This window comes from Mus pahari, chromosome 15 (assembly GCF_900095145.1).
Source record: "Mus pahari chromosome 15, PAHARI_EIJ_v1.1, whole genome shotgun sequence".
Lineage (NCBI taxonomy): Eukaryota > Metazoa > Chordata > Mammalia > Rodentia > Muridae > Mus > Mus pahari.
Genome location: NC_034604.1, coordinates 65078872 through 65102956, shown reverse-complemented (window position 1 = coordinate 65102956; position 24085 = coordinate 65078872). Strand labels below are relative to the sequence as shown.

At 36.2% G+C, this 24085-nt stretch overlaps 1 protein-coding gene across 1 annotated transcript in view; it reads left to right on the top strand.

The window, feature by feature from the left end:
* Positions 1–24085, top strand: part of Dcc (DCC netrin 1 receptor) — a 1087105-nt gene that overhangs the window by 665443 nt on the left and 397577 nt on the right. The window lies entirely within an intron of this gene.

The window sequence follows — 24085 nt, the reverse complement described above, 5'->3', positions numbered from 1 at the left end:
TGTGTGTGTGTGTGTGTGTTATGAGGAGGAATGATGCCAAGCATGAGAAAGGAAGCGAGGTTCTAGGTGGAAACTTTCTTGTGTTGTTCTCAATACAGGGTTGAATACAGTGAGCTAACACTGGAAAGAGACTCTTTTGTACACTTGAATGAAATCAAGACTAAAGCTTCCTTGCTAAAGCCTGCCCAATGAGTCTTTTCCTCCAACAGATAGGGAGCGACACAATCAGTTGTGAAGTTAAGCCAGGAGCTAAGGCAGAGGATATTTAGAAACAGGATGCCTGAACAGAAGATCTCTAAAAAACATAAAGAAGTGCATTTGAAGTAAATGCATGCTTATTTTCCATGATGGTGGAATTTGAACAAGATATATTGAGCAAAACAGACTTTGTTCTATCACTCCAGATCTTAATTCCCTCTCTGACCCTAAAGAACCTCTATGCTGAGATAAGAAATAGACTCAAGGGGCTAAAAGCACAGATGACACTAAGAATAAAGCATTTTGAGTATAATAATAAAGCATTTTGAGTATAATAATAATAATAACTATTATTATTATTATTACTATTACTATTACTATTATTATTATTATTATTATTATTATTATTATTATCATTACTATTATTTTGACATAGACACTTAGCCATCTGGGGATAAACAGTAAATTTACTATTACTTCAATATTTTTGGCTAGAGTTAGAGTGTGAGTGCTTGTATGAATGTATCTGTGCTTACTTGTTATATACATTCATATTTTATGGGATTGATTTGTTTGATCTATTTTTTTCAAATAACCAAGTTAAAGTCTGTTAAAAATACCTTAACTTGGGGCTGTACAGGTGGCCAATTGGATAAGTGCTCTGACTGCCCTTCCAGAGGACCCATGTTTAATTCCCACCACCAACATGGTAGCTCAAAACTGTGTAACTCCTATTCCAGGGGATCTGATGCCCTCAGACTAACATCCATGCAGTGATAACACCAATAAAATAAAAAATAAATAACTAATTTAAAAAGCAGATTAAGTTACTTGACCTGAAATTTAAAAACACAAGAATACACATCTGATGCAATGGACATAGAAATGGATACTGTGAGAAAAAGTTCTTGTCTTTTAATTCTCCATAGTTACCCCAATAAAAGGATTATAAACATTCAATTGTACACATATGAGAAAGCTCTTCTTTCAATAGGTGTTGGTGTTGTTCTGTAATCCCCATAGATCATGGTTTGTTTAGGTATGAGAGCCTGGGACAAGTACTAGTAACAGTATTTGTTTCTTCATTAAAGTCAGCTTATGAAGACGTTCATGATCTACTTGTGAAGTTTTGTCAGTGACACTTTGGGACATCATCTTTTACAATTGCCATTGAATTCAGAAGAAATGGTATGAAATGAAGAGGGAAATCCCAAAACATGAAGGAATATTCCTACGAATCGCTCCTATTCCCCACATAAGTGATGGATTGCTTTTTTCCTGCCTCCTGAATCTGGTCCTCAAATAATGGCTCTCTAATTCCTCAGAGATGTAGTGTGGGCTCTGGGCACAGATGGTGGGGAGACTGACTATAAATATGAATTAAGCGGTGAGGTTGACCATGGTGTGAATAACATAACCCTCTCTATTTAAATTTAAACAATAAATGGTCAACATACATTTTGAGCCACATTGTGGCCCTGCATAGCACAGCTGTTCAGCTTTTGAGTACTCATAGAATTGTGGCTCAGTTAGTTACCCTTGGCAACCATAGCAATCTGCTTCTTCCCCAAATGAAGACAGTAACCTGGTCAACCCAGGGTCCATTTCCATAGCCTCAAGAAGTTTCTTCAGTCTCTTATCTGTAGTTATCTGATGTTTGTCTTTTTTTCCATTGAATAATCAGGGATGGCAGTAATATAATCTTCTTAAAGTCAATTAAAGATATGTTGTTCTTTATAGAAAACAAATTTGAGGAGAATGATTAAAATGTATATATTGTAAAATATGAAATATATGTGAGATTTTCACTAGATCAAGATCCAGTGGGTAGCATTTTAAAAATCATTATAGCATTTTTGAGGATCCATCTATAAAGGTGCTTGGGTAACACTGCCACATACCCATGGGGCACACTGCAGGATTTAGACCAATCATATGTATTTCTATGGTCAAAGGATAAACCCTGGCAATTTAAGAGTTTGATGAACACCAGGAATGTATAGCTACATCATGTAGACAGTGGCCTATACAAATTAAAGCAGTTTAGTGGATTTACAACTCTTTAAGTGCATTAATAGTCCCTTCTCAGAACTGATGACAGAGATATATTTCTTTTGTTGCTGTTTGTTTCAATTAATTTTGAGAGTGGGGTAGGGATGATGTCAAGGGTATTTATAAGAAGTCTTTCTCCAAGTGAAATAGAAAACAGAACCAATAACACCATTTAGCAAATAACCAGGGCTTGGATCTGTTGAACATCATAGAAATAAAATATTTCACCTTTTAGATTTTTCAGTAGCCAGAGCTGCACATATGTAAACATTATCTAGGATCTTCTTTGTGTTGTTGATCATGGTGAAATAATTTTTCAACTGAGCCCCGAGTCCACATCTACTAGACTGGACTGAGATGAATATTAAATTAAGAACTTCATAAAGAGATATTTTTGGGAGATGGTAACAGTTATTTTGGAGGTGGAAAAGGGGGAAAGAGGGCAGAAGAGTGACAAATGATAAATGTATTATTTTTTTTTTCTATTTATTTATTATGACTCCAGCTTCTGGGGAATGTAAATTCTCTTTACAGTACCCCCAGTAGATCACTGGATGTAGCTTTCTAGTCATGGACTGAGGATTGTGTGACTAATAATATACTTATCACAGAAGATTATGTAATCTGATATGTATTTAATGGAAATATATAAGAAAAGAATAAAATTATCATGGGAAGAAAAGGTGTGCTCCTTATATTCTAGTACAAAAATGCCATAGGAGGAATCTGTGTGATCACAAACAGAATGCAGTTTTAAAATTTTGAATGTATTGAATGAACAAACTAGAAAAAAAATAGTGTGGGAGTTGCATGCTAATAATGCATGTTTTCTAATGCATGATTTATTTTTTCTCTTTCCAGTATAAGTTCCAAGATAGAGTTTCACTGCAGTATATGAAATAAATTGGTTTGGCATTAAGAAAAATGAGAGCTTTTAACAATTACATCTCTTCCCCTGGAAAAGGTTACCTATTACAAATGATATTGCATTTTCAATATTTTATCAAAGTAGTATATCATATAGTCTGGGATTACCAAAAATATTTTGCTGGTCATGAACACCAACACATAAAATCAGAAACTCATAGTATTTTCTTTTGTGAATTGTTATGAATCAAGGTGAAAAACTGTTTGTGGCTCTAAACAGACAGGTGCCCCCCATCTATGTGAATACTGATGTAACTGCATGCCAAACGTGAGCCATGATGGTGTGCATTTCTCAAGGTTGAATTCACCTCACAAATTCACAGGCATTTTACAGAGCATCGAAACAGTGTTCAATTAGTTAACAACACTTCGGGAACTGTTAGAATGTATTTTTTTTTTCAGTTTAAGGACACCTATATAGCTATATCGGAGAGCCTGCAACTAAAGTTGAAATACACATTCTCCATCACAGTAGCTGCTGGTGGAAAATTAAGTTGAATTTCTGTGTCTTAGCCTGAGAAATGCCTGCAGTGTCACTGCTACCTTGTAGTTAGTAGGTGATCAAACTCTTCCGGGAACTCAGGGACATAAGAGGATTCCTACACAGGAGAATGAAGGCTAGAAGATCAACTCACATGCATGGCCCCAGATAGTTGTCTCTGCAAAATCGTCTGCTACTTAAAATGGCAACATCCCTCTTCCGAGTTCTTTCATTGCGTTCAAATGACTAAAAGTCCAACGTAGCATTTTGAAATAAGTTCCTATCTTAGTGATACTATAGAGCTCAGCATTCCTGTAGAATTATATTTTTGTAAATAGTTAAAATTAGTTCTAGCTAAGGAGATACAGAACCAATTTTTCAAAAGAGCTACTAACTGAAAATATTAACTTCATCATATATGGCCATAAATTCAAATAACTAAAGTGCTATGTTTTGCTTGCCATGCTAAAAGTGAAAATAAGATTAAATTTGTGTTCACCATCCATCCTATTTAAGTCTCCAGTTTTCATTAGAAATGTGGACACTCAAGTTAACTATTGTCCAAAATGGTATATGGATTTGGGACAATTTGGTCGTCTACCTTGTACAAGTCATTTGAAAATGGGAGATTTGTGCATAGTCATCTTTATGTTCTAATTTGGCTTCTTGACACCACATTGGAAACATACTGAGAAGGTCTATACATCCCAGGTTTATTGCCAAAGCTTTCCAAGACTCCAGTTTCTCAGTTGTAAGTTGCAAAAGGGAATTGACCCAAAGAATTAATGTAGGGACTGGGGAGATGGCTCAGTTGGTGCACCATTCCCCCCAGAATCATGAAGACCAAAGTTTGGATGCTCATAAGTCACAAAAAAATGAAAATGCACATAAACAAACAAACAAATACATAGTAATGGATATTTGTCATCCCAGAGATGCTGTCAGGACAATGGTAGAAACAAGCTGATCGCTGACCCTACTGCTAGCCTGGCTTATGGGGATGAAGTTCCAGGTCAGTAAGAAATCCAGTCTTAAAGAAAAGAGGAAGGGACCTGGTAATTACCCTGAGATCTTACTCTGCTATGCCCTAATCACATATATGCAAATATATGTACCCAGACACAAGCACTCTCTTGCAGACCCTAACACTTACAAAAGGATTTAGACAATAAATGCATTTTAAAGGAATGTGGAGGCTATAAATTGATATACAAATGAAGACAATGGAATATATTTTTTTTGTTTATTGCCCAAGATAATAGGTACTTATTGGGGTAAATAAAGTAAAAGCTTGATTTCACTATCTTCTTCTACCTTCCAAGGACATAATTAATGAACAAATGTTTTAATATTTATTCACACTTAAACTGTAGTTTTTTCTGTTCAGTTAGCAACGTTATTTCAAAGAAAAATAAAATGATTGCTAGTGGAAAGATTTTCAGGGTAGTTTGCCATATAATTTTAATAAGTCTGCCATCCAATTCAATGTAGGCAGAGATTTCTCAACAAATAAAGGCTTGTCATTCACCTTGTCCTTCATCCTGCATGTGCTTAAAACAAGGAGCCAGTCCTGTGCTAATCAAGTGGATATGGCTGTATGGCAGGCTTTGACATTAGAAATGAATTCTGAAATGATGGCAGTGCATTGAGATCAGCAATAACTGTAAACCATACAACAAGGGAAATGTGAAAGACTCATAAATATTGATCACGTCATATTCTCGTGGTAAACACACCAAACAATGCTATAATCTGTGGGTTCTTAAAATGCTAAATATTGGGAGAGTAGGAGAAAATGTTGATTCTTCCATAGAATCCAAATGTTTTTGTGTATTTTATATTCTTGCCTCTTACTTCCAAAATAATCACTCATTTTAGATAGCTACATCTACAGATAACATACAAACACAACAAAAATAACTTAAATAATAATTAATATGTATAATTACACATATAATTTGATAGCTACATTTCTACATTTGATAGATGAATAAATTTCATTATTTATTTTAAATTATTTCTTTTATGTTTTTAAGATTGTAATGGAATTACACCATTTATTCCTTTGCTCTTTCCAAAACTTCTCATAAAAGTTTTTATCTCCTTTTCAAATCATAGGTTTTTTTCACGTAATTAATTGTGGGTACATATCTATCTATCTATCTATCTATCTATCTATCTATCTATCTATCTATCTATCTATCATCTATCTATCTATTCCTGAATACATACTCAGTCTATACAGTGCGTGTATGTATGTTTTCCGTGCTGATCATTTGATACTAGATGACCATATAATGTGCTCTCTCCTGGGGAAGACTTTCTCCTGCTCTCAGCATTCCTTAGTTACCAGTAGTTCTTCATCTACATTAACATGTCTATTGTATTCCTCGTTAAACCCATGTTTAGACAGCCATGATGGTGGGAGTGTATGCTTATGGCTTCTGACGTTCCTAGGAGACACAAACTCGTGGCAAGCTCTCCGATCCTCTGTACCTCATAGTCTTTCTTCCTCCTCTTCCACGATGTTTTCCAAGCCTTACGTGCAGGAGTTGTGTTTTAAATGTGTCCTTGGGCCTCATCATCTTTTCATTTTGATTGGATGTGGTTTTAGGTAAGGGTCTCCTTCTGTTGCAATTAGGAGTGTCCTTGATGCAGGGTAAAGGATACAGATATCTGTGCATATAAGGATAACTATTTTAAATGTATTTAGGGATTATCCTGGATAACAAATAGTGGTTGTAAGGTTCACCTCAGAGGCCCATGACTTTACTAGACCTGAGTAGTTGGCTTGGACGCCAGTACCAGACATGATTTCTCGCTTGTTGGGTAGATTTTATGTTCACTGGAGAGTTGTCTGTTCCAATCAAATTATGTGTGCCACTATTCAACACTTAGGGTACTTGTGCCATGATGGCTATTGTTGGGATTCTTACGTGTAATACACATGTAAGACTTTTGGTTGCTTTCCTCCTTTGAAGCATGCAGAGTACCTTCTGGTACCGTGAGACCAACAATTCAATTGAGTGTTTCTCATACTTTATCTAGGAATTTTTCTGAGACTTTGGCTCCTAAAGGGAGCATAGTCAGCACAGAGGAGAAAAATTTACCAAAAATGTTTTATGTACATAAGTGTGTATGTAATAAACAGAGAATTATGTGCATTGTGGGTTCTTGTTAGCAGTTAATAATATGACTTTTATGACTGCTACACTAAGGTACTGAATACAGTATCACCTGCATCAAAACCAAGGATTCAGGTGAGCTACAATCCTTAAAAACTAACTTTAACTCATCTCAAGTTTGAACTGCTTTTGAAGAGCCTTAAAACTAACTGGCATTTTTCTACATATGTAACCAAAAGCACAATGAAAGCACTGAATTGGATCACTCCATTGAAACAAAGGCTTACAGGAGATCAAAATGCAAGGCTAAGGTTCTGCCAGAGCCTCTCAGGAGACAGCTCTATCAGGCTCCTGTCAGCAAGTCTTGATGTCTTGGCATCAGCTATAGTGTCTGGGTTTGGTGGCTGCATAGGGAATGGATCCCCAGGGGAGGGAGTCTCTGGATGGTCCTTCCTTCAATCTCTGCTCCGTTCTCCTTTAGGCATAAGCAATTCTGAGTTAATGTTTTTGAGACGGATGAGTGGGCCCATCCCTCAACCAGGGGTCAGTGCCTAACAAAAGCAGATGCTTGCAGCCAACCATCAGACTGAGGACAGGGACCCCACTAGAGGAGTTAAGGGAAGGACTTAAGGAGCTGAAGGAATTTGCAACCTCATAGGAAGAACAACATCTGAACAGACCCTCCCCCCAGAGCTCCCAGGGACTAAACCACCAACCAATGAATACACATGGAGGGACACATGGCTACAGTTGCATATGTAGCACAGGTTAGCTTTATCTGGTATCAATGGGAGAGGAAGCTCTTGGTTCTGTGAAGGCTCAATGCACCTGTGTAGGGGACTGCTAGGGTGGTGAGGCAGGATTGGGGGGTGGGTGGGTTGGGGGAGCACACTCATAGAAACGGGGGTGGGGGTGGGATGGGGAGGTGGAGGGGAAACTGGAAAGGGGATAACATTTGAAACGTAAATAAATAAAATAACCAATAAGTAATTTAAAACACAGAACAAAATAAAAAACAAAAACAAAAAAGCAAAATGTAAGGCTATTTCTCATTATAGTTGGGCTACCAGAGAGACACAAAATGTTGGAAAGGAAAGGGAATTTTTTATTTTTTTTTAATGGCAGTCCAGAGGCTAGGACCTTTGAGCTGATGCACCCTTTCTGGATTGAGCAGGAACTGGATGCCCTTCCCCTTTGGAAAATAGGGAATTAAACAGAAACCTATTTTAAGATATTTACTGGGAAAGGCTGAATTTAGGCTTCTATTTTTCAAATGACAGCCCTTCTCTTTGCTGGATCAGAGTCTTCTACTTATGATATTATTAGCAGCACTACTATTCTGTGCAGCCCATTTTAGACTCAACATTGATATCTCTATATTGTCTGATTGAAACATTTAGTCTTTTTCTTCACAGTGTATAGGTAACCAGGAGTCATTTTATCATTAAATTGATGACCAGATCATTAAAGGAACTCTGCAGGTGTTGGTCAGAGTGTCCGTCACGCTCACCCCTACCAAGGGACTTAAGTTATTCTATGTAGGTTTGCATTTTGGCTTGCCTGACATGATCAAACACCTTCAAGGACTTATTGTTGTCCTCGGAGAATGAGAGTTTCTAAATCTATAGTGTCCAGACTAAGTTGCAGGAACCAGAAATAGACACCTGAAGTGGGTCAACAGGAATGATGTTTACTAGGCCCACAACTACCTCAGTCTCTTGTGTCTACTTATTATAGCTGCTGACTTCATGACACCAGATACTCGTCATCCAGCTAGAGAATTTACTATACTCCAGTGGTAGTCACTTTATCTTTCTAAGATACTGTCTCCAATTGGCTTCCTCAAATGTTCTACTTATATATATTGAGTGAGTGTTCATCTTGATGGATTCCTTTCAGTTTATGATCACTTGATTGAAACCTTTTATGTGAAAGATGCAATTTAGTTGACCTGAACTTCAAAAATAGTTCCAACTGGTATCAAATTCCTGAAGCTCATCAACAGACCTCTTTCCCCAAACTTTTATGTTCCTGATCTTTCTATCACTCCTCAGTCTTTAACAAATTAGCTAAACCACAGTGTCTGAGTGTATCTGCGCTGCCTCCTTTGTGTGTATATGGATATGCCTGTGTGGCTTGCCCTCTGTTTGTATATGTGTCTGTTCCTCTGTGTGAGTATGTATGTTTCTGTACATCTTTATCTATATGTGTGTGTGCATGTGTGTTTATTTCCTGTGTGTGTGTATGTATGTGTATGTATGAGAAAGACAGAGACAGAGAGACAGAGAGAGGGATGTGGAGAGAGAGAGCGAGAGAGAGGGGGGGGGGAAAGAGATGCTTATTGGGGCTTGCCATGATCTCTACACTAATTGTTTTTTTCTTACTTTATAAATGCTATAAAATTCACCAGGTAATGTGCCAAATGTCAGGAAGTCTAATGACATAGTCCAGAGTGTTCAAATACCTGTTCCTACACAAAAATGAAACTGTTAAATTACCAGGTAAATTACTGCAAAAGGCATGTGTGGCCTAAAAATCTCAAATTCTGTTAGTGTATATGGAAGAGTAATATTCAAAATTTATCCTCACTTGTAGAACATACGTGATGATGTTTCTCCAAACATTTTGCCCTAAACTCTTCCCTGGTATAATAGGCCATACCATCTTCACTGATTTTATCTCCTACTCTCTAGGCACATGTGTTTCACCAGAGCATCCCAAGGAGTTGTCATTTCTTGCTCAGTTGATCTCACTAAAATGATGTTATCAGTATAATGGCTAAGTAAAGTAGATTGCGTACTAAGTGGATTGACCAGGTCCCTTTGGACTATATCAAGACAGAACAGGAGAGTTAGCAGAGCCCTGGGGCATGACTGTAAATGAATAGTACTTTTCCATCCTAGTAAATGAGAATGTTTGATTATCTTTCCTTGTGGCTGAAAAAGCACATCACTGTGGTTAAAAAATGTTTCACTGGAGGTTATGGAAATCTGTTGTAGATGAAGATATGGCTTCTGGCACAGCAAACATAATATGAGCCACATTTAGCTAAGTTTGTGGTTATTCACTGCTCTAGGCTCTTAGTAGCTTGTGATGACAGGATTGCTGTATTACATTAGAATATGATAGAAAATACCATTATTTAGAATGTTCTGAGAGTCACTATTCTTTGTTATTTTCCCAGCATGTGATACAATAGGGTAATAAGTACAATGAAAATTGCAATATTGAGATATAAATACATAGCAGAAGAGATGTTCCATATATAAATTTTAGAATATTTTTAGTAGAACATACCTTTTATAAAATAGACCTTAACTTACAAGTCAAATGGAAATAGAAATCCACAGTGATATTTTAACCAAAAAAATTATGTGGATTTTTTTTAAATTAAAGTGTGTAATTGGAAATAATATCAGACAAGTAGCAAGGAAAACTGTAACATGCAAGGCATTTGGTTCCCCAACTACTCAGATTATTGTCTAATCCTTCAATCACTTAAAATGCCTTAGGAGGTAAGCTTTTTGCTTTTTATTTGAATATTTTAATCTGAAGGGTAATTTAAAAACATGCAGTATTTTAGTATATGGAAAATCATTTCTACAGTTGTTATCGGTTCTCCCTAGGTAAGAAACCAACACAAAGGAAACAGAAAGCACAAACCAAAATAACATTTTGAAGAATGAGCTTATACCAAAGACTTGTTGCTACAACTTTAAAACATCCTCTTTACCATCAAGATAGGATGGCCTGGAATATATAACTCTTTTCATTTCATAAATGGAAAGAAGGCAAATATCATCTATAATGCCAAATGACTGTAGTAGTGTAACCAGGTTTCACATTGATAGAAACAAGTCTTGAGTTTGCCAAGTACTAAGTATTATATTAAACCCCAGCTTCTTAGTAACATAGTACCTAATTCATTCCCTACAATACAATATTGGAGTTAAAGTCAGCCTTTGTGGGTGAGTAAAGTCTTTCACTGAGAGGTGAACTGAATGCCCAAGGTGATATAACTTTGAAGTTTATCTGACTTATAGACTTGTCCATGTATGAGTCTGATCAGATCAATGGGTAAAGTTTAAGAGTTTTCAGAACTGATCTGGAATGTATAATAAAATAAAAGTTGAGATCCGCTCTAAAGGAGTAGACAGAGGATGGAACGTTAACTCAGAGGTGAATGATGGATCCTAGCCCTGGCCTTTGTTTGAGTCACACGTGGTTTATTGTTACTGTCCCATATGGAGAGATTTAGATCTGTTTTCATGTCGCTAATGGAAGAGTGCTTTCTTGCAAGTACCTTGTCATCTATGAATGGTTGGTTTAACAGTTAATGAACTTGAGGCAAACATATTAATTAATGATTTTAATTAATGCATAGGGAATCTCTAGTGTTTGTTAATTGCTCAATAGTTTTCAAACACTTAGGGAAGGTATATGCAAGGAGCTAAATGCAGATTAGAAATGGCAGATTCTTTTTAAGGAAAGTTTAATTATTTCGGCTAATTATCCTGAAAGTGTAACAGAGCCTATGTTGATTGTGCTAACATTTTTTTTTATCCTAACCATATCTTAGAAGGATAGTAATATCATTTATCACAGAAAACGAAAAGCCTCCTACTGCATTAATATACTTTTTTACTTACAGTTATACTTTGTTTTAAATGAGAAGCTGGCAGTAACAAAATTACCTTTTTAAAATAGAAAATGCCAAATGACCAGGATACAATTCACAGACCACATGAAGCTCAATAAGAAGGAAGACCAAAGTGTGGGTGCTCTGGTCTTTCTTATAAGGAGAACAAAATACTCACAAGACCAAATATGGAAATAAAGTATAGAGTAGAGACTAAAGGAAAGGCTATCCAGAGACTGTCCCACTGGGGATTCATCCCATATACAGTTTCCAAACCCAGATACTGTTATGGATACCAAGAAGTGCATGCTGAAAGGCGCCTGATATGGCTGTCTCCTAGAGGCCCTACCAGAACCTTAAAAATACAGAGGTGGACTGAGCACAGGGTCCCTAAGAGAGGAGTTAGAGAAGAGAATGAAGGAGTTGAAGGGGTTTGGAACCCCATAGGAAGAACAACAAAATCAACCAACCAGACCCAGCAGAACTCCCAGGGACTAAGCCATCAACAAAGGAATACATATGACTTCAGCTGCATATGTAGCAGAGAATGGCCTTGTCATGCATAAATGGAAGTAGAGATCCTTGGTCCTATGAAGACTCCATAAATGCCCCAGAATAGGGGAATTCAGGGTAGGGAGGTCAGAGTGGGTGGGTGGTTGGAGGAATACTCTCACAGAAGCAGGGGAGGGAGGATGTGATAGGGTGTTTCTGGGAGGGAGGGAAACCAGTAAAGGGGATAACATTTGAAATTTAAATAAAGAAAATATCTAAAAAAAATAGAGAAAGAAAATTGCTTTTCTTCTAAATATATTAGATTGGTATTTTAAACCTTTTATTCTGTCCCATAAAAGCAATCATAGTAATTAACTAATGAGCCTAAGTGGCTAGTATATGATATACATAGCTCTCTTTGCCACATTTTATTGAGCAATATTCATCATGAGTTCATGGATGTCCACACCTTTCACTGAAAATATTGTCAAAATATCTTCCCATTTATAGAATGGTCAAAGTTACACATGCTCCAAAGTATTAGACGGTTCACTTGAAACTTAAAATGACCCATGTCCAAATAAAATATATTTCATTATAAATGAAATCAGATAGAAACTTTGTCCTCTATGAATAGTAAGTATTTAAAGACTAGTTCCCTGTTAAATAATGATGCACATTCTATTCATATGCGATGTTCTTTTTATTTTAAATAAATATCTCCAGGCTTTGTGCATGAAAAGCTGCCCAAGTAGTACAGATGATATTGAACAGGGAGCAATGTGTTTTTATGTGATTTTCTCCTAGAAAAATGATCCTTATTTGAAAGAACAAAGAGATAAATAATGCTACCATGTATCTCAGATTATATTCCTCTTCTGTCTTCTTTACTCCATAAATGGAAAGAGACCATGATAACAATTGGTTGCCCAGACATAAGTCTCTGGCTCTTGTGAACTCTATGTCCAGTTTCTGACACAGACACTTGCTTTTCTGCTCCACTTGAGACTTCTCACTATTTGACATGAGCTTATGAACCCAATTCTGATCAGATTGCATAGAGATTTTTAAACATGTTTGTCTAGCTAGGAACAGATGTCTCTTTGGGAATTCAGAGAGAGAGAGAGAGAGAGAGAGAGAGAGAGAGAGAGAGAGAGAGAGAGAGAGAGAGAGAGATAAATTTTTGCTTTTCTCTATCAGAGGCAGCAACACCAATGCAACTGCATACTAAGTGACCAGATTCTCTGCATGTGAAACATTATTCTAGAGGAAATTGCCTTTGGATTTCTCTAGTGTGATAAGCACTTTTGTTTTAAAACAAAGCATTATGAGTACAGGAATATGCTTATATCACAATGGAGGTAGCACACAAAAGGTCATGAGCAGCTTTTTCTAGGAGAGGAAGGGGTATAAATCGGAGGAATGGATATCTAAGCTATCAAGATGGCATGACATGGTTTGTACAAGGAACTTTATATAGGCAATAGAGGGGCAGAGCAGAATTGGAAGTACATGTTCAGGGAATGATATGCTGGAAGGCTGGGGAGATTGGGGGAACTGGACCCTAAATGGCTTTAGGAAGATGCACAGAAAATTAGAGTTTTATCTACATTACATAGGATCTTGATGGGTTGTATGTGAATGATAGGTGTGTTTCTAGGTATTTCTTTTAGAGCTCACTTTATTTTTACTTTTAAAATTATTTGTTTTATTTTTTGAGATGTCAAAAATATTATAGTTTCCCCCATTCCATTTCCTCCTTCCAAACCCTCCCATATACAAACTTGCTCTCTTTTAAAATCGTGGGCTCTTATATTTATAAATTATTGTTATATATATAACAATATATATGCATATATATATATATATATATATATATATATATATATATAATATTCAAATATACCCTGTTCAGTTTATATAGTGTTACCTAAATGTATTTTTCAGTATTAATTATTTGGTATTGAATTGCCAATTGGTATGTGTACTCTTCCTGGGGAGTGACAATATTTCCTGTTCTCAGAAAATGTTAAAAACACAGAGTTCTTTGTTAGCTATCTCCTGAACTTCCCCCAAACCCAGTCCACTTCAGTGTGTCTGTAGGTGCTCCTCTTGTTCAACTCTTGTTAAAGATATGTCATTGTTAAATGTGTTGGTAGTCACAGGAAATGAAACTAGATATTGTGAAAGCACTTAGGAAAAGTGTGTTTTCAATAGTTTATGTCAGGTATTGTAAAGCCACTTCCTACAACACTATACACACATGGGGAGTGGAGAGAGAGAGAGAGAGAGAGAGAGAGAGAGAGAGAGAGAGAAGAGAGAGAGGCCTACGAAATTGGTAATTTCTATTACTACACATTCCTAGATATATTAGGAATCTCTAAAGATTACAGATTCTTGAGTAGTAGTAGGTTGGTAGTAAAGGTACTAGATATGAAGTGAGGAAGAATGTCTTCAGTCCACTACTGGGAATTCTCTGTGGGCTATCTTCTACACTTGCAGCATCTTCCGAAGCTCCGACAGTGGCAGGATTTCAGTGATTCATGAGAATTCCATAGAAACACTAGTGATTCATCTCCTAGGTAACTGATAAACTCAGGTTCAACTTAGAATATAGCAGAGATAATTCAGTAGAGGTAAATATTTCAAGGATGGTAAAAGCTGTAATAGAAAATTTGGCAATGGAAAGAAAAAAATTAAGAGGCTGGAAAAATAACGTGTTTCTGTGTCTATCTCATAGGGTGGAAAAGAAAAAAAAAATGAACATAGACTCTTTTGCCATATCTACAATGGGAATAGGTATGGACTGGACTGAGTGACAACTCTGCTTCCATAGAGAAAGAGGGACTGACTCAAAAGGACTGCATAAAAGAAGCCATGCTTAGAAGTTTGCATTTGAATTAAAAAGAAGCTTCTCATGCTGCTCGGGAATGCTGTATCTCATTGGCTTTGCTGGTGGTAATGAAAAGCTTAAGGGAGATTGTGATAGGGTTGTATTATGCATCTCGTTCCTTGATAGTATATAAGTGGGTCATTCTCCTACTGATGAAATGGTTCCTTTCTGCTGGACACATTTTACTCCCCTTTGAGGAATGGCCTCATTGTACTGCCATCACGGAATAGCAAGTTAAAGGATTGCACATTAACATAAAATAGCTGTGAGTGCTATCAGTGGTGGGCTGGAACATATTGATTTGATTAGCTTTAAACGTCTGAAGGCAAGAATGGTCACATCTTTTTCTTCTTCCTCTGCCTCCCCTTCTGTCTGGAGTAGGTACCTAGAAATAAACCAGAATCAGAAGTATTAACTTTGGCAACCTAGAAATAGAAATTCATTTAAATTACCTTGACTATCCTTGTCTAGTGTTAAACATAGACTAAATAGTTTAGTATGGATTTATGTAATGGGTTCACAAATTGATTTTACAGTATGCTTGCTTCAGGAAAAAAAAATAGCTGAGTACTACATCTTGAATGACATTTCTCTCTTTGTGGATAGTTTGATACAGTGACCAAGTTTTCTTTAAAACATGAATGGCAGGACAGAGGGCTCTGAATAAAGTGCCTACTATGTAGCATAAAGGACTATTTTAACATACCATAACCTATGTAAACGCTCACGCATCTGTAAGCTCCTCACTGAGTATCAGATGGGCTGGTCTCTGGGGCTCACTCACCAGCCTGTTTAGATTAAAAGGGTAAGCTCCAAGTACAGTAAGAGACCTTATCTCAAAAAACAGGGGACAGAGCATTAGAGGAATACAGCTGTGCCCTATCCACATGTATGTACTGACATACACTACATGCACAGACATCAACAAAAAAGTAAGCTAACTACTGATTATTTTAATGCCATAAATCCTGTTTATAGTGTGTGATTCAAATCAATGATTTAAAAGCTTCAGCTACTTGTGAAGGAGAACATTTTACACTGGGTGGCACTGTCAATCAAAGTCTTTTTATTTTATTTTATTATTTTTTGGAATATTTTTTATTAAATATTTTCTTTAATTACATTTCAAATGCTATCACTAAAGTTCCCTATACCCTCCCCCGCCCCTGCTCCCCTACCCACCCACTCCCACTTCTTGGCCCTGGTCATATAAAGTTTAAAAGACCAAGGGGCCTCTCTTCCCAGTGATGGCCAATTAGGCCATCTTCTGCTGCATATGCAGCTAAGAGGCATGAGCTCAGGGGGTACTGGTTAGTTCATATTGTTGTTCAACCTACAGGGTTGCAGCCCCCTTCAGCTCCTTGGGTACTTTCTCTAGCTCCTCCATTGGGGGCCCTGTGTTCTATCCAATAGCTGACTGTGAGCATCCACTTCTGTGTTTGCCAGGCACTGGCATAGCCTCACAAGAGGCNNCTATATCAGGGTCCCTTCAGCAGAATCTTGCTGGCATGTGCNNTAGTNTCTGGGTTTGGTGGCTGATGATGGGATGGATNCCNNGNTGGGGTAGTCTCTGGATAGTCCATCCTTTCATCTTAGCTCTAAATTTTGTCTCTGTACCTATATCCTTTCATGGGTATTTTGTTCCTTATTCTAAGGAGGAATGAAGTATTCACACGATGGTCTTCCTTCTTGGTTTTCAATCAAAGTCTTATACTAATGATATGGATAAACAGACATCTACAAGCACCTTTATCTGAAAAACCCCCTTTCTCTCACCCTTATTTAAGAAACTTTTGAGCATATTCATTGTTTTGCCTGAATTATAGACAGTTAAATTTTGAAGAAAGGATTCCTTACAACTGTCAATGGGAATATCAAATATCTGTTCATCCACACTGACTCTTTCTTTCGTGGTCAAGATACATCTACATGGTTATAATTGGCCACGGGATACATGTGACAGTATATAAGCAGATCACTGTAGGAATGGCTAGCAAGATTTGGAAATTGTAACATCTTCTTCTGGAATTCAATTCAACAGTCTCTTCAAATTTCTCTTATTCCTTGTGATTTGTGAAGCCTTGGACAGATGTAGTATTAGGACGGTTGGTAGACAGGGTTTAGTTTCTTGAAATGTGTACTTTTCCCACAATCTCTCCAGTCTCTAAGTCACCATAGATAGGAGAGTCTCAATAATGAGGAAATGTAATTTACAATCTCAGAATAATACTTCATCTAAAATCTGCCCTTGTCAAAGGATGATGCATTGGTCCCATGTAGCCCAGGTGTGACTTATTTCAATCAGAATTTCAGTAGGGGCTTTGAAGTGTATTATTTAAATTATCCCATCTTTATCAATATATGCGATACATATAAATGCTGTATGGGTTACATGGGTCTTCAGCATCATCTGACTTTTAATATAGAAAACTGCAAATCTAATTAGCAGAGCTGTCCACATATGAAATATATTAACTTGCTCATAGTACAATGATTTGGAAAGTTTTGCTTGTGTCATGTGATCTAGATTTCTGTGATGTTTTGTTGAACCAGATTCGCATAATGTTTTGCTGAAGCTAAACCTGTGAGAAGACACTTGAGTTTAGAGAGGGTCTTCTGTACTCAAATTTGTGGCACCATTTTGAGGGTTATGGAATAATTTTGGAATTGGATTCTGATTGACAGAATGAGGTTACTAATGTCCTTTGAAGGTCACACCTGCTCTGGTTTTGGTTTGCCTTCTCTGTTTCTGGTGTCTGGCTGTCACTATCTACTGTGAGCTCAAACAGGCATCCTGAGATAAAAGATAAAAATTAAATAAATATAAATTCTTTGTGCAAGTGACAAGAAAAGTAAATAGACAGAGGGTCTTTTTTTTTTTTTTTTCCTGTCAAAAAGAGATTTTTAATTGCTTACTCATTGGTGACATGGAATAGTGAAATTCATTCAGTGCTTCACCTGTATGTTTTTTGTAAGAATACAAAACCATGCAACTCACAGAGCCTGAAGCAGGCCTGCACAGGTGTCCCCCAGGTCTTCTGCATATATAGGATAGCTTTCAGCCAAGTATTTTTATGGCACTCATGAGTACCATAAAAAGTACTAACTTTTCCTTCTTTTGGTTACCTTGTCTAACTTCTATTTAAATTTTTGATTTTCTGAAACCCTAATCATAACACCCTCTATGATAAATAATATATACCAAATAAAATAAAATAAAACTATTTTATTTCTCAAAAGCAAGCAAACACACAAACAAACAAAAACAAAAAACAGAAACAAATAATGCTGTTTCACAAAATTTACAGGTTAATCAAGCTCCTCTTTCACCAAATCTAAAAGTCCTGTAATAATAGATTTCGGAGTTGGGAGGATGCTGCCTCATTTAGAGTGAGAAAAACATTATTTTTTTAGGCATTTTTTAATTAGATATTTTCTCCATTTACATTTTAAATGCTATTCCCAAAGCCCCCTATACACTACCCCAACCCTGCTCCCCAACCCACCCACTCCTGCATCCTGGCCCTGGCATTCCCCTATACTGGGGCATATATATGATCTTCACAATATCAAGGGCTTCTCCTCCCATTAATGGCCGATTAGGCCATCCTCTGTACATTATTTAACAAGCAGTCTCTGGCAGCGATGGTTTCTATTTAAATACATAGACATCCCCTTTTAATAGTGTAGGGAGATAAAGCCATCTGGTCATGTGAGAAGGGCTGGGTAGCCCACAGCCTCCACTAGCATGCCACTGTCCTGATACTGGCTTTTAGACACAGCCTCTAAAAAAGGGACTTGTTTAAAGGAATGTGCCTTAGTGCTCATCCTTTAAAACACAGTCTGTGCCATCATGGGCTTCATAATTACAAGAGACCAACATGATGGTTTAAGCAAGACAAAGTACATTCTTTGTTTTACATACCATCGTAGTTGACTGTTTCAGCAACGCCTTTTATGGAAATCATTGCTAGCTAGATCATTTCTAGACACTGACATCATCATCACTTCTAGCAATTACTTCCCATTATCTTGCCTTTGCTTTTATAACCAACAAATTTTAAGACTCTTGTATTTTTTACTTTAAATATAAAATGATTACCCTTCAATGAATAATGATGTATATACTTGCTAACTTTTAAAGCTTAATAATATGCATAGGTTTTGGTAGCTAACTCTGCAAGTGTAAATTGTTTATGCTAAATGAGGCCTGATAATCCTTACGAGTATATGAACACATGATCCATTACCTCACTACTTTCATAAAGCAAGGCAATATTGGGGTTACCATATTTCAGAATAATTCTTTCCCCTTACCAGTCTCTGTTCTTCTCCTACCTCTTCTCATTAGAGGAGAAACACAAAACTCAAAAAAGCCAGAACAAGACAAAAGACACTTGCCCTCTGATCAGAAAACAAAAAGGTTATAGTCCTGCTGCCTCTTACAGTGACAGTAAGTGAGGGCTTCTCTATCAATAGACTACGTAAAACTTTTCTGTCCCACAGTGCCATAAACACATTTTATAAACATTTTATAAGAATAAAAGGACAATTCAACCTGGTTTTTTCATTACATATACTGAATTAGAGAAAAATTTAGAATATGTTTTTTGTACCTAATAGAACTGAGTCCAATGAGTGAGCCAAACATATTATATAATTATAGTTTATACATTTAATTTGAATATTAAATTTCTCAATTTTGTGACATAATTTAACAAATATTCGCTGAAGCATAACACAATAAATTAATATTTCATTTCCTGACTTCTATGCTATGTGATAAATATAATCCTCAGATGTGTTAAGCCATTTTCGTGTTATAGTCATATTTGGTAAAGTTATTCCAGTTAATTTTTATTATTATGATCATTCTTTTCACTAACTTACCTTGTTGTCACAATAAAATTAAGGATTTCATATCAGTTTCCTGTCTGGGTAGCACCTAACGTTCATGCTGTTGGACTCTGTCACCCATACCATTGAAAATTTCTGACAGCAATGTATATGTACGAAAGATGCTGAGAAACATTTTTTTTTATGAAAATAATCATCTTTTTTTTTACTTGTGATTTCAGACTAGATTTTTAGAGACCTATTCATAAGGAATGAAGATGAGAGAAAAAATATTATCTTTGAGGAATCCATCAACTCTAAATAGTAGAGCTCTAAATACCATCACATAATGGTATTGCATTTCTTACACTCTAAAAGTTAGAAGAAGTATTGTAGATACTGGAGGATGGCTCAACAATATGAAATATGCAGGCATAATTGAGATAGATGTGCCATGAGGTATCACTAGAAGGAAGGTATCTTGCCCTCCCAATGTTAATTTGAACGAGTGCTAAACCACACATCTACCAATCAAAAGAGACCAGATGTATACTATTTCCCCATGCACAGTATATGATTGTTGTCCCTGGTAAACAAACAACAGAGGACTGACTGAGGGTTTTCTCAACTCAATACATTTGACTCTACGACAGGTTTTGAACTCTGACCTCAGAAAAGCATATGGGATGTTAACGGGCTAAATCAACCAAATGACATCCCTCTGATCTTATGAGGATACCTTCTGGACTTGAATTCTGACCTCCCATAATTATTGACACATATTTAATTTATCTTTTCATTCCTCGCAAAGCCTAGCGCAGCTGCTGTGGTACATGTAAATACATCACTGTTGCCCACATGGGCTGATTGACATTCATGCTTGAGTGTCTTTTTTATTTTCTCCTTGGCTGCTGGGAGTAGCCTGGACAGCCCAGAAGCTAAAGAGTTCATCTATTAGGCATGACAGATTTGTATTCAGCAGCAAGCGCCTGACCTTGCTCAACTCTCATCCATTCCCATCATCCTTTCACCAGATGAAAGAGTCTGCCTCACTCCTGCTTCCTGGCTGTTTCCTTGGCAACAATAACTGGGCACGTCTGAGGGAATAAGTAATGGAAAAATTTGTTGGTAGTGGGATTAAGGGGCTTTTATTTTTTAAAGTTATTATTCACAGAATTATATGTGAAGAATACTTAAGAGTTTAGAAATTAAACCAATCAGATAAATCCTAATTTCTCTGTTAACCTATTGTCCTTTTCAGGAATATTTACAACGTCCTCTAGGTATGTTAGCCTAAGATCAGATTATTTAAACTCTTGGGCTCCATTTAAGGTTTAGGATAAAAGCAGATTAGTTTTGTAATAAAACTTGGATTGCTTTAGATTTTGAATTCATAGAAACAGAAGTGTCATGCCACCATCTCCCATCTGATAGAAAGAAACTTGTGACAATCTGCCCTCTGATTTTACATTTTTTACTTCCACAAAGGAATTAAAAGAATTATACTTAGAATGTCATGAATTTCCATGCCTCAGCATTCTTCATATTTACCCCAATTTATCAAAGATTTATACACATTATTCTATTCTATTTTGGAGTACATATCACAAGAATCTCGAAAGACTCAGTATCCCTGGGGAATTCCTAAATCTGCAGTAAAATCCAGACCATCAGCTGAAGATAAGCTTGTAATTTCTTCAGAGAAATGTTGATGGAATGTTACAGAATCATTTTGGATTACTTTGTATTAGTAGACTGTAAGTGGCAGAGAGGCACAATGCAGAGTTCCAACAGAGAGACCATGGGCTATTTGGAGGAAATGTGTTCTGGACTTCTCCAGTGAGTCCATCATTACCCATTAGTTTTGCATTAGGCTAAAAGAAATACTAAATGACTTATAATTGTCAATTTTCCTATTGCTCTAATATTCCTTTTAGCCTTGTAATTTACTTAGGCATTAAACATTTGGGTACATTTAAGTAGATGTAATAAATAAGAGTGTGATGATAATGGAATAATGTTAATGTAGATAATTTACTCTAGATCCCAACTAAATGCAAGCTTAGCATCACTTGCATTATGATTTTGCATCGCGTTTTCTACAAATGATGAGAATGCATTTAACTTCTGTTATAAGAATCATAATTATAGCTGGCCACAGCATTAAACAAAGCTTATTTATCTGTTTTCCAATTAAAACATCAGAGATTTCTAATGCCTGTGATTAGTATATGACTCTGCCTTGCATTCTTTCCAGAAAGCTTAAATATAGATTTATTATATTGGTTATGGCAGATGGCCATTTCAAGAGATGTGTTTAACCAAAAAATAAAGTCTGAAGGAGGTAATTACTACTAGGAGCCATGTCAAAATATAGAGAACCCTGCTCCCAAGGCTTCGGTAAGACATTCAGGATGAACTATTGGTTTTTCCATGAAAATCAACTGTCTGTCCCAGCAAATACATCTGGTTTTGTTAAGACAGTGACCAGAGAAATCTTTTAAATTAGTACCTCTTTAGATATCCTAAGAAAAAGCAAACACAACTATACTTGATTTTAATTACTGCTGTAATATATTTTTGCTGACTCTGTGAGAGAAATCAATATAGGAATTGTCTTAAATTCTGGATATCATGAGTCTGAAATGAATTTAAATAGGTTAAGGATAATGGGTCAGTACAAAAGCCCTTGTATGCATTCCATCCAATGCATGTTTTTCTACTTTCTGACAATGATGTTCCTGCTGCCTTTCAAAGAGATTTCATGGGGCCTACTGGGATGAACTAGGACAGACATTTATTATTAAGATCACTGACTTACAGCTTTAATGTCTCCTTCTCCATGTATGTTAGCATATTTGCAATTTCTAATGATTAGGATACAGACATATTTATAAATATTTGTAGTGGCCATATTATTCATTCTACCACTGAAACAAACAAGGTTCAGTGTATGTACTAAATAAATTTTTGCAAGCCAACAAGTTTTAGTGAGTACTTTTAAGGAGTTATTTAGGGAAAATACAAGATATCACTCCTATGTGTTTGTGGGCTATAAGGAAGGTTTCCAATTTTAGCAGGCTTATTTTTTATATTGCATCTAGTTTTTACTTGCTTCCATGAGAAACCCAAAAGTATTTAAAATCAGAAATGAGATATAGCAAAGGGTGTCACTGTATACTGGATTTACACAATTTTAATAGATCCAGAGATTTTTTTTTCCCCAAACTTCTATTGAGCTACATACCAGCAGGGGCTGAGTATTGGGAGGAAGTGAGTGTGTGTGTGTGTGTGTGTGTGTGTGTGTGTGTGTTTCGTGAGGAAAGACAAGAATGTGAATGAGAGAGTATGAATAATAGAGTTTCAGGATAGCCAGGGCTACACAGAGAAACCCTGTCTCAAAAAACCAAAAAAAAAAAAAAAAAAAAAGATTATTGTAGAAAGCCCAAGCAGTTGTTGAAAATTCAACTTGTGTTTTTTTCATGTGATGATGATGATGATAATCCAAACCCATATTCTAAAATGCTAAAATACTGCCAGTTTATTATGAAATAAAATATATCGATATTTACAATGGTATACCCTACTTCAAATATTTTCCTAAAAGGTTTTTGAAATAAATATTATAAGTATAAATAATGTAAAAGTGAATAAAGAGAAGAAAGCTTGGAGGAAAAGATGAATACATAGTGGGCCTTTGAAGAATATGAGGATGAGCCATTAGAAAAGATGCTAAAAGTGTTCAAGGGGTGAAAAAATAAATTCAGTGCTAACAGTGTTGCTATGTTTATGAACTGGGGGTTTTTAATAAATGTGATTTCAGATTCAGTCAGTTGAAGATCTGTAAACACTATTTGATTTAAGTGTACACATTGTCTCTGTTCTGTTTTCTCCATCCCATGTGCGTCCACGATGGTGAAGTGAAGAAGGTGCTATTGATGTGCAAAGGAAGTTTGCCACTTCTATGTTGCCACTCATGTCCTGGCCATACAGCCTCTGTTCTGATCTAAAGGAAATACAAACTATTGTCTCCTGTAAAGGTTTTCTATATCAATCTTAATGTATTTATAATCACTTTTATTAAAATATTTTGTCAAATTCATTAAATTAGACTATTATAATACAGTCTATGATTATATATACATATTAGGTAAAACATTACATATGAGTTAAGAAAAGAAAACAATACAATATATAGTATCTATCTATCTATCCATCTATCTATCTATCTGGCATGTTTCCTTATCAAAATAATATTTATATGCAAGGAACTTTAATTTTATTTGGTGAGATATAGAAATACTGATAAACTACAGATAGTAGACTGAACTAAGACACATGTGATTTGGTGTAATTTTTTTTATTATTATTATTTTCTTTATTTACATTTCAAATGCTATCCCGAAAGTTTCCCGTACCCCTCCCCCCACCTCTGTTCCCCT